A 9799-nucleotide genomic window follows, 5' to 3' on the forward strand; every position below is an offset into this window, starting at 1 on the left:
CAGGGCGACCCTATAAGACAGGGTAGAATTGCCCTTGTGGATTTCCAAGTCTAACTCTTGAAGGGAGTAGAAAGCCTTGCTTTTCTCCCCTGGAACAGCTGGTGGTTTCGAACTGTTGACCTTGTAGTTAGCAACATAACTTATAATCACTACACCATCAGGGACTCTGAACAGGGTCAGATTTACAGGTTCTGCGTTGGTAAGGACTTCGACACTTAAGTATTTGGGGGCAGACACCATTCCATCCTCAAGAGGGCCCACCCAGACCCTTTCTCTGTGTATCTCTTCTGATTCTTCATGAAAGAACCAGGGTGGCTTGCCAGCTGTGCTCAGGAAGTTAGGGGTCATTAAACCCAGTCCCACTGAGTGCGTCCTGACTCCTAGGGAGAGCCCGGAGCCGCAGGCTGAGGTTCCAGATGGGCACGAACTTTGGAGAATGCTATCTGAGGAGCTGGGGGTGGTGGTGGTGGTGTTACATGTGGGGCTGCTAACCAGGACTCTGGTGTCCCAGCAGTTGAGGCCATCATGAAGGAGGCAGAGCAGGAAGACTTAGTCACGTGGTGTTCACCTGTCCACTAGAGCCCCCCATGTTAAAAAGGGGTGAGCCCCTCTAGACTCTGAGGGCAGAGTCTTTCCCAAGTGGGGTGCTCTTCTCATTAAGGGGGCCAGAGTGGCTTAGGAATCCTGTGTCAGAGCGAAGCTTCCAGAACCCCGAAATCCAGGGACACCAAGCGTGGTTCTTGGTGCAGTCTGGTGGAGAGCTGGGTTTCCTTTCTCATTCCTGCACTTATCAATTTCTAACAACAGGCTGCCCTGAAAGATACCAATCCACAGACCTGGCTCCTTTTGGAGAAAGGAGAGTAGTCGCAGGGTGCTTACAAGCAGTTAGTAGGAGCAACAAAAATAACAAAGGGAACAACAAGAAAGCTATTATGCAAATGTGCCGCTATTCACCACCATTCCCTCCTTGGAGCCCAGTGGTAGATTCAAAGGGCCCTACCCGCCTGAATCACAAAGGAGCCTGGTTGGCAAAGTGAATTAAGCAGATAGATGCTAACTGCAAGGTCCAGTTCAAATCCCCAAGATGCCTGGAGGGAGGCAGATGAGGTCCTCTGCCCTCTTCAGATTTTCCAATCTCAGAAACCCAAAGGAGCTCTGTTCTCCTGCAGAGTCCCTCGACTTCTGAATCGACGTGATGCCAGTGGCAAGTGGTTGATGAGCTCCACTGCCAGCAGTTCGAAACCCCCCTCTGCTCTGAAGGAGAGAGAGGCAGCTTTCTACTCCTGTCAAGAGTAACAGTCTTGGAAACTCACAAGAGCAGTCTGGCCCAGTTGTATATGAGTCAGAATCAACTGGATGGCAGCGAATTTGGAGTTTTGGGGAGCCATTTAGAGGCAACGTTGCTGTCCTAAAGGCATGCAGCCCGAGAACCGCGCAGGCCGTCCTACTTGGACGGCTGGGTTTGCTCTGGGTTGGGCACTGACTCGACAGCCGTGGTTTTGGCTTGAATTATTCGCCTTCCTTCCACTTAGCATCAAGCCGACGGGCAATCATCTGTGTCTGTTTTATTATTTCTCAGCCCACTGGCGGCCGGCCCCTCCCCTCTCGGGCCCTCCCGTGGGCTTCACTGCTCCCTTGATTAAACACTTAGCAACAGAGGCAAGGTGCACAGAGCCACCCAGGAGGCATAGAGAAAGGCTCCCCAGACCCAGGATTATGCCAGTTGTCAGGAAGGCCCCCAGGAGAGAGGACACGTCCTGAGTGGCAGGATTCAAGGGCACAGTAGGTGCCGCTGTGCTGGGTGTGCGTGACCTCTTAGGTCCTGAACTACCCCGCTTGCCAGCTTCCTTTTGGCATGTCTTGTTGTTAGCTGCCACTGAGTCTGCCCTGCCATAAGCTTGCCCTTGTGGCCCGATGCCATCCTCATGTAGGCTTCCGAGTCATGGCGGTGTGACAGAGCACCTCCATTGGCTGATGTTAATGGTACACACCACCGGGCTGGTCTTTCCTAGCCCAGCTTAGTTGGAAAGCTCTATTGAAGTCTGTCCAGCGTCAGAGCCACACCCAAGCCTCCGTGACCACTCATGGGTGGGGGGGGTGCCAGGTGCCTGCGTGGGCCATGCCTTCCAAGCCTGGCCCATCACCCTGAGCTTCTCCAGTGCTTCCTCTGAGTGGGCAGGGCTGGTTTGGGGAGAGAAACAGCGTGCTCACCATGCCTCGCTTAACCCCTTTGCCCAGGATGTGGTGTCTGGTGAGGCTGCCGGAGGTCACCATGGGGAACCCATTGAGTTGTTCTCTAGCAGGGGCCTGCAAGGGACAGCGCCACCCCGGCCTCCATTGGGGGGAGCACTCTGGGAGGCGCCTTCCGGCAGGGCGTGGATTCGTAAGTGGAGGTCTTGGCTCTGAGTGGGACTATATCGCTTGCACGGGTTCCCAGCAGGGTGCTGTGAGCCTGCTCCTCTGCTCTGCTGGAATGTCGGGTTCATGTCCCTTGCCTCCTACCTCTGCCTCTCTCGGGCTGCCAGCCACCCTTTACCTACTGCCACAGCCTCTCTGGGAGCAGGAGGGAGGAAGTGCAAGTGGCTGATAGCCCCATTTAGAAGCACCCCACTCCGCCCCCTGCAGCTCAACTTCATCTCCTTAATGGACCCTAATTACCCCTGTCCTGCTCCTGGCTTCTCTCTGGGGTCCACCTGTCGAGATGATGGATGAGGGGAATGCAGAGGTGGCCAGCTGGGGCTGGAGGACTCCCCCTTCTCTGGAAGGGAGGAGATGGGGGAACTTTAAAACGGGGACAGAGATGGGGAGCAGGGGCAGGCACTGGTACAGGGTGAGCCCTTCTCCTGCCTCATCTCCTCAAACGGGAGCGAGGAAGAAGCTCCAGGAGAGAAGGCGGTGACCAGGGGCTCCCAGGCAGAGTGGAGAGCCTGATTTGCAGCCTCAGGAGCCAGGTCAACATCAAGTCCATGGCTGCACACAGTAGACCAGGACTAATCAGCACTGAGTGGCTTCCTCTAAATCAAGGTGTGCCAGAGTCGGCCCCCACCTCACTCTCTGTCTCCATGGACACACGCCTGCGGAGTCCTCTACACACATGATCCCTCATCACCAGGGACTTGGGGCGGGGACCTTGGACTCTGCCACCAGCCACAGTATTTGCCTGCCAGGTCGTGACTCCGTGGAGCTGTCTTCCCGAAGACGCACCAGCTCAGGGGGAAAGAATAAGAAGATTCTGCTTTGAAGGCGCCTCTCCTGGGGACCGTCAGAATGACCATTGTCTCCCTCGGAAGAAGGACAGCCAGAATGCCCTTGGATGCGAGGATGGCTAGTCTTCGTCTCCTTTACTCTGAGCATGTTACCAGGAGGGGCTGGTCCTGGGAGAAGGGCATCACTCTTGGCGAAGTAGGGAGTCGGTGAAAACGGGGGAGCTCTCTGTGAGATGCAGACGGAGGGGCTGCAGACACGGGCTCCCACAGCGGAGATAGCGAGGATGGTGCAGGAGTGGACGTGTGGGTCCGGGAGTGTCGCTGTGGGTCTGATTGACTTGATGGTACCTGAGGATGATAACGAAGAGGAAGACAACAACAATGCAGAACATCGGCGTGACCCCTCCCCTGCCTCTGTCATGATCGGAGTTGTGAGCTGGGGGGCATCACCATCTCGTTCGTGTGTGGCACTCCTTCTGCGTGTACCCGTCTGGGCCATGTGCTCTGCACGGTGGTCCATTGTAAACCATGGTGAACCTCTGCAGGGCCCACACCTGCTCCGGAGAGTCGGTGGGCTGACCCAGGGGCTGGAACTGAACATCTTTACCCCAGTGTGAGTCTCGTTCTCCATAGGGGGACAGAAGTGTCCTCTTCCCGAGAGGTGATGGTCTGAGAGGACCGCTGCCAACCCCTTTATATGCTTTCTCTGGAGCCATTGAGAAATCACTGGCATAGTGAGTGACCCTGTGCCCCCTGGGTTGTCTCTTTTGTGATGTCATTCATGGAAGGCATGCCCTTTCCTCCTCCATCCTGTGGTAAACACGAGGAAGACTTTTATTTGTTCAGTTGTGCTTGCTCCCCTCTACGTTCATTGGGTCCCAGGGACTGGGCTTCCTGGGAACCATGTCTCTACGTAGCACCGGCTGACCGGAGTGGGCAGTAGGGCAGTGCAGAGGGATGGCATATGACTTGGGTTGGCCGCTCTGAGGGAAGCCAGTCTTCGCATGTGGTGAGGATGCTCAAGCCACTGTGGAGAGTGCCTGCCTGCCGGCACCAACTTGTTTTCTACTGTCATCGTCACACGAGCGTGGCTTCCAAGAACAACCGTGTCTTCTCTCCCAGATCTGGAGGGTCAAAGTTCAAGTCAGGGTCTCAGCTGACATGGGCTCCCAGGCTCAAAGCCCTTTGCTGGACATGGAGTTCCACAAGGGCATTCTGCATGGAGGGCCTGGGCCTGGTAGGGCCGATCACTGTCCTTTGAGGTCACGCTGCTTCGCCCTTCTGCTGAATGCAGGAGGCTGTGGAGCTGGGAGTTATCAGGGCAGTGCTACCCCGAGGGAAAGGCCTGGGCTGGGTTTCTTGTTGCCAGCTTTTGGAGCTGAAAGAAGCAGCTAAGTGCTATTGATCCAAACTCCAGGGGGAATATTTGTTAGGGGGTCGCTGGCACCAGCCCATTACTTAGCTGGTATTCGTTATTCAGAGATGAGATGGGAGCAGAGGAGGGCTGGCATTCTGCCGCCCAGCCTGGCCTCACAGGAGAACTGGGAGAGGCAGACAGCTGGCCAAGAGGCCAAGGGCAGTTGCTCTCATAGGGTATTCCAGCTCCCAGAGAGCCCTTGACCTCTCCTGGGCCCTGGAGGATTTCACCTTGGATTGGAGAAGCGGGCCTGGGGAAGAGAAAGCTTGGTTGGTTTCAGAATTGGCTCCTTTGTGTCTCTTCAAATTCCCTCTGACATCAAGTGTCCCACTCATGCTCATTGAAGTATTGCAATGAAGCTAAGCTTTGCACGCGGGGAATGATAATTAAGCTCCTGGGCCCTGGCTGGACAGGATTGGGAAAATGTGCTAAACAAGTTGTAGAAGCCATGGATCTGGTCCCTGCCCTAGCCCTAGAGGTGGTGAATAAGATAAGGTTACATGGGGAGCTGAAGGGGAGGGGGGCACCGAAGGAGGGGCTGGGATGAGTGGGAAACACATGGATGAATGTGCTGCATTGCTATGGTTTTTAAATTGGACGGCGGATGAAGCGCACGGATGGAGGAGTGTGGTCCTTGCGGTTGCTATCAGGTGCCATCGAGTCAGTTCCGACCCATAGTAACCCCTCACACAACAGAACCAAACACTGCTTGCTCTTGCTCCATCCTCACAGCGGTTCCTGTGCCTGAGGCCAGGGTGGCAGCCACCGTGTCCCTCCATCTTGTCCTCTTTCTCACTATCACTTTGCCCTCTGCTTCACCAAGCACGGTGTCCTTCCCTAGGGTGCGGTCGTTCCCGACAACAGGTGCAAAGTATATAAGATGAAGTCTGGCCACCCTTGCCTCTAAGGAGCACTCTGGCTGTACTTCTTCCAAGACAGATTTGTTGGTCCTTCTGGCCGTCCGTGGGACTCTCGATACTCTTCAACAGCACCACAGTTCCAATGCATCAAGTTTTCTTCCGTCTTCCTTAGTTAACGTTCAAGTTCACATGCATATGAGGCCATTGAAAATACCATGCCTTGGGTCAGGTGCACCTTAGTCCTCTACGTAACATCCTTTCTTTTCAATACTCTCAGGAGGTCTTGTGCAGCAGATTTACCCAATGCAACTAGTTTTTGATCTCTTGACTGCTGCTTCCATGATCCTTGATTATGGATCCAAGCAAGACAAAATCCCTGACAACTTCAATCATCTCTCCATTTCTCACGATGTTATCTATTGGCCCAGTTGTGAGGATTTTGGTTGTCTTTACATTGAGTTGTGATCCATACTGAAGGCTACACTTCTTGATTCTCCATCAGCAAGTGCTTCAAGCCCTCCTCACCTTCAGCGTGCAAGATTGTGCAAATGCACATCACAGGTTGTTAATAAGCCTTCCTCTAATCCTGATGCCACATGCTTCTTCATATACATGTATCCTTTCACCATCTGTATTTAATCTTATGTTGAGCAAATAATCAGAGAAGCTAGATTATATGGATGGAGTGACTATAAGGAAATGAATGTGTGGATGGACAAATGGAGGAGTTTGTAAAGTTGTGTGAAGCAGTGAATGAATGCATGGGTGGATGAGTGAACTAGTGTAAATGAATGAATAAATGGATAAATGGATGAGTGAATGTAAAACAATGAATGGCTGGCTGAGTGAGCAGAGTGAATGAGTGAGTGAATGAGTAGACTGAATGAGAAAGTGAGTGAGTGAGTAGAGTGAATGAGTGAGTGAGTAAAGTGAGTGAGCAGAATGAGTGACAGAGTGAGTGAATAGAGTGAGTAGAGTGAATGAGTAAGTCAATGAGTAGAGTGAGTAGAGTGAATGAATGAATGAGTAGAGTGAATGGATGAATGAGTAGAGTGAGTGAGTAGAGTCAATGAGTAGAGTGAGTGAATGAATGAGTAGTGAGTGAGGAGAGTGAATGAATGAGTAGAGTGAGTGAGTAGAGTGAATGAATGAATGAGTAGAGTGAGTGAGGAGAGTGAATGAGTAGAGTGAATGAATGAGTAGAGTGAGTGAGTGAGTAGAGTGAGTGAGCAAGTTGTGTGAATGAGTGAGTAGAGTGAATGAATGAGCATATAAGCAGGACTTGTGTGGAGCAACATTGACAACGTGTCATAATCAACAATTTGAACGGGAGTACCTACAATTAAAATATAAATGTATCTTCCATTTCAAGGAAAATCTGGTGTTAGTGGCTATTTTGCTTTGGATCTTCAAGTGGATATTTTAGAAACACAGCGTCTGTTATAAGGGCTGTGTGTCTCTAGCTCACAGTGTCCAGAAATATCCTCACCAAACATCTCCTGCTGGGGAGAGGTGGGTTGCAGATCCTCTTAATCCTGATGTAGGATGGACATGTATCCAAAATCCCGTCATCAAGTCAATTTCCACTCACAAGGACCCATTAAAACAAAACAAAACCCACACCCACTGCTATCAATTCTGACTCATAGTGGCCCTATAGGGAAGAGTCGAAGTGCTCCTTGGGGTTCCCAAGACTGTAAATCTTTAAGGGAGCAAACCCCCTCATTTTTCCCTGAAGGAGTAGCTGGTGAGTTCGAATCCCTGACCTTTCAGTTAGCAGCCCAATGTGTAACCTGCTATGTCAACAGGGCACTTTAAATAACCTCATTGTGTGTGTGTGTGTGTGTGTGTGTGTAGGAGGGAGCTTCAAAAAGTTCATGGACCATGACAACATGGAAGAAAGACTTGGTAATATGCAACATACAAAACCCGGTCTAGCAAGGAGGGATGAGAACTGACATTTCCAGTCCTTATTCACTTGACCAGGGCAGTACTGCTCCCACTCACAAAGCATCAGTACTGAGAAGCAGCTGCCCCCACTTCACCCCCACTGGGAAGAGACACCCCCCTCCACCCCGCCACTAGAGCATCCGGAGGGGTAGCACTAGCAGCCCTTCCCCTTTCGCTGATGCTGGTTGTCATGGAGCCAGCTACAACTCATGGCAGCCCCACGTGGGTTTATAAAAGGACGTGTGGACCATGGCATTGTCTTTTGCTTCCATGTTCCCACAAGCCAATCAAATCCCCCTTTCTGAAGACTGATAAGGTTGAGCAACTGTCCATGTATTTGTTGACCCTCTGGATATTTTTCATCATGAAATGCCTTTTTGAGTCTTTTGTCCATTTTTCAAAATCGAATACTTTTGTCTTTTGAATTGAGTTACAGGGGTTCCCCCCCCCCCCTTTCTGTATATGAGGCCTTTGGGATGTGTACAATGGGGCTTCAAAAAGTTCATGAAAATTTTCCATGACCTTTTGAGGTAGTTAGCTTATTGTGCCAACCTAGCCGATAAACACCTGGGATTAATTGAAGGGCGGAGGGATCTCGCCTTTCGAGTTCTCGGGTCTCTTGCTTTGTGATGGTCGGACCAGGGTGCAGCTGCCTTAGCCAGTGCCCTGCTTCAGCTGGCAAGGCTCACTTCCTGCGAGACATCCCTGAGGAGAAGCCACATGGACCCACCCCGATGCAGCCCTGGGTGCTGGAGCATCCATGTGGAGACCCCTGCCAGCACTGAGAGATTTACACATTAACTGGACTTTCCTCCTGCAGTTGGCATCATGGTGTCCGTTTTGTGAGATGGAGGAGGACTTTGTAGATTGGTGTTGGACATAGGGGTTAATGGGTTAATGTTGGACTTGTGGGCTTGGGCAGCACTGGGTTGGGATGTTTTCTTGATGCGCACTTAACCTTTATATAAAACTCTCTCTTATACATATGAGTTTCTGTGGATTTGTTTCTCTAAAGTACCCAGAATTACACACCTTTTAAATCAATTTTTCCAAGAACTTTCTGAAGGTCCCTTCCATATCTCCATCTCCATATATGTATTCTTCCATTACTTGCTTGTCTTTCTAGCCACTTGATGGTGGTTTTTGAGATACAGAATTTCATGTTACGTCCAGCACTTACCCACTCCCCCATCAGGGGTCCCTTGGTGGTCTTAGATCAAGCTTTGAATGTGTGTTGTATTCTTTTGTTCTAAGGATACATCTGTCTGTCTTAGTGCCAATGCTACACTCTCTTAATGATTGTACCTTATTGTAACTATCAAGGCTGATTATACATCTTGAGATCTGCTTGTGGGGTCCTCCAGATTTGGTCCTTCAAGATGATCCTGCTGGTTGTTGGCTCTGTGCATTTTACTTTACGTTTAATGGTCATTTTTAACTTGCTTGCTAAAAGCAAAGAGGACTTGGAGTCCTTACTAATGTGCTTCATGAGCAAGCACTATAACTCAATGCAAACCAAACAAAAATCCTTACAACTAGACCAGTCTACACCATCACAAGAAACAGAGGAAAGAGTGATCTTGTCAATTATTTCCTTTCCTGTGGATCCACAATCGACACTCATGATGCAGCAGCCAAGAAATGAAAAGATGTATTGCCTTGGGCAGATTTGGTAGACAAGATCTCTTGCAAGTTTTAAAGACCAAAGACATCGCTGAGCGCGGACTCCAGACTTAATATTTTCAATGATCTCACATGCACGTGAAAGCTGGAAGACTGAGGCAGCGGCCGCGTGCAGCACGCACAAGCGGCTGTGGCGACGGGGAGTGGGGGGTCCCAAGAGGAGGAGGGGCCTAGTGGTGAGGCAGTGGCCCCGCAGCCTCAAGCCCCGAAGACTGGGCTTCCTCTGGCGCCAGTGAAGGCCCTGGTGAAGGCGGACCCCGACGTGACGCTCGCCGCACAAGACGCCATCTTCATCCTGGCACGAGCCGCGGAATTGTTCGTGGAGACCATTGCGAAATATGCGTATTGCTGCGCTCAACAAGGAAAGAGGAAAACCCTCCAGAGGAGAGATTTCGATGGTGCAATAGAAGCTGTGGATGGATTTGCTTTTCTGAAAGGTACTTTGGATTGATTGTGGAGCTTGCAATGTGAGCCTTTACCTGCATCCTTCAGCCAGGATTTCTTAAATGATAAAAAACATTGGTCATATTTAATTCAATAAAAGTATTTAGATTTTAAAAAAAGAAGAAAGCTGGAAGAACAGAGAATAACAGGTGCAGTTGCGTATGTTGAACATGTTGGAAAACATTGGAAGTACCATGGACTACCGGAAAAACAAACAAACCTGTCTTAGTGGGTGTACA

General features: G+C 50.7%; 1 pseudogene; it reads left to right on the forward strand.

Annotated features, from left to right (window-relative positions):
• The window catches only part of LOC142456200 (DNA polymerase epsilon subunit 4 pseudogene), a 33081-nt pseudogene extending 23514 nt beyond the window's left edge, over positions 1–9567 (forward strand).
• The last annotated feature ends 232 nt before the right edge of the window (positions 9568–9799 follow it).

Source organism: Tenrec ecaudatus, chromosome 9, assembly GCF_050624435.1.
Source record: "Tenrec ecaudatus isolate mTenEca1 chromosome 9, mTenEca1.hap1, whole genome shotgun sequence".
Lineage (NCBI taxonomy): Eukaryota > Metazoa > Chordata > Mammalia > Afrosoricida > Tenrecidae > Tenrec > Tenrec ecaudatus.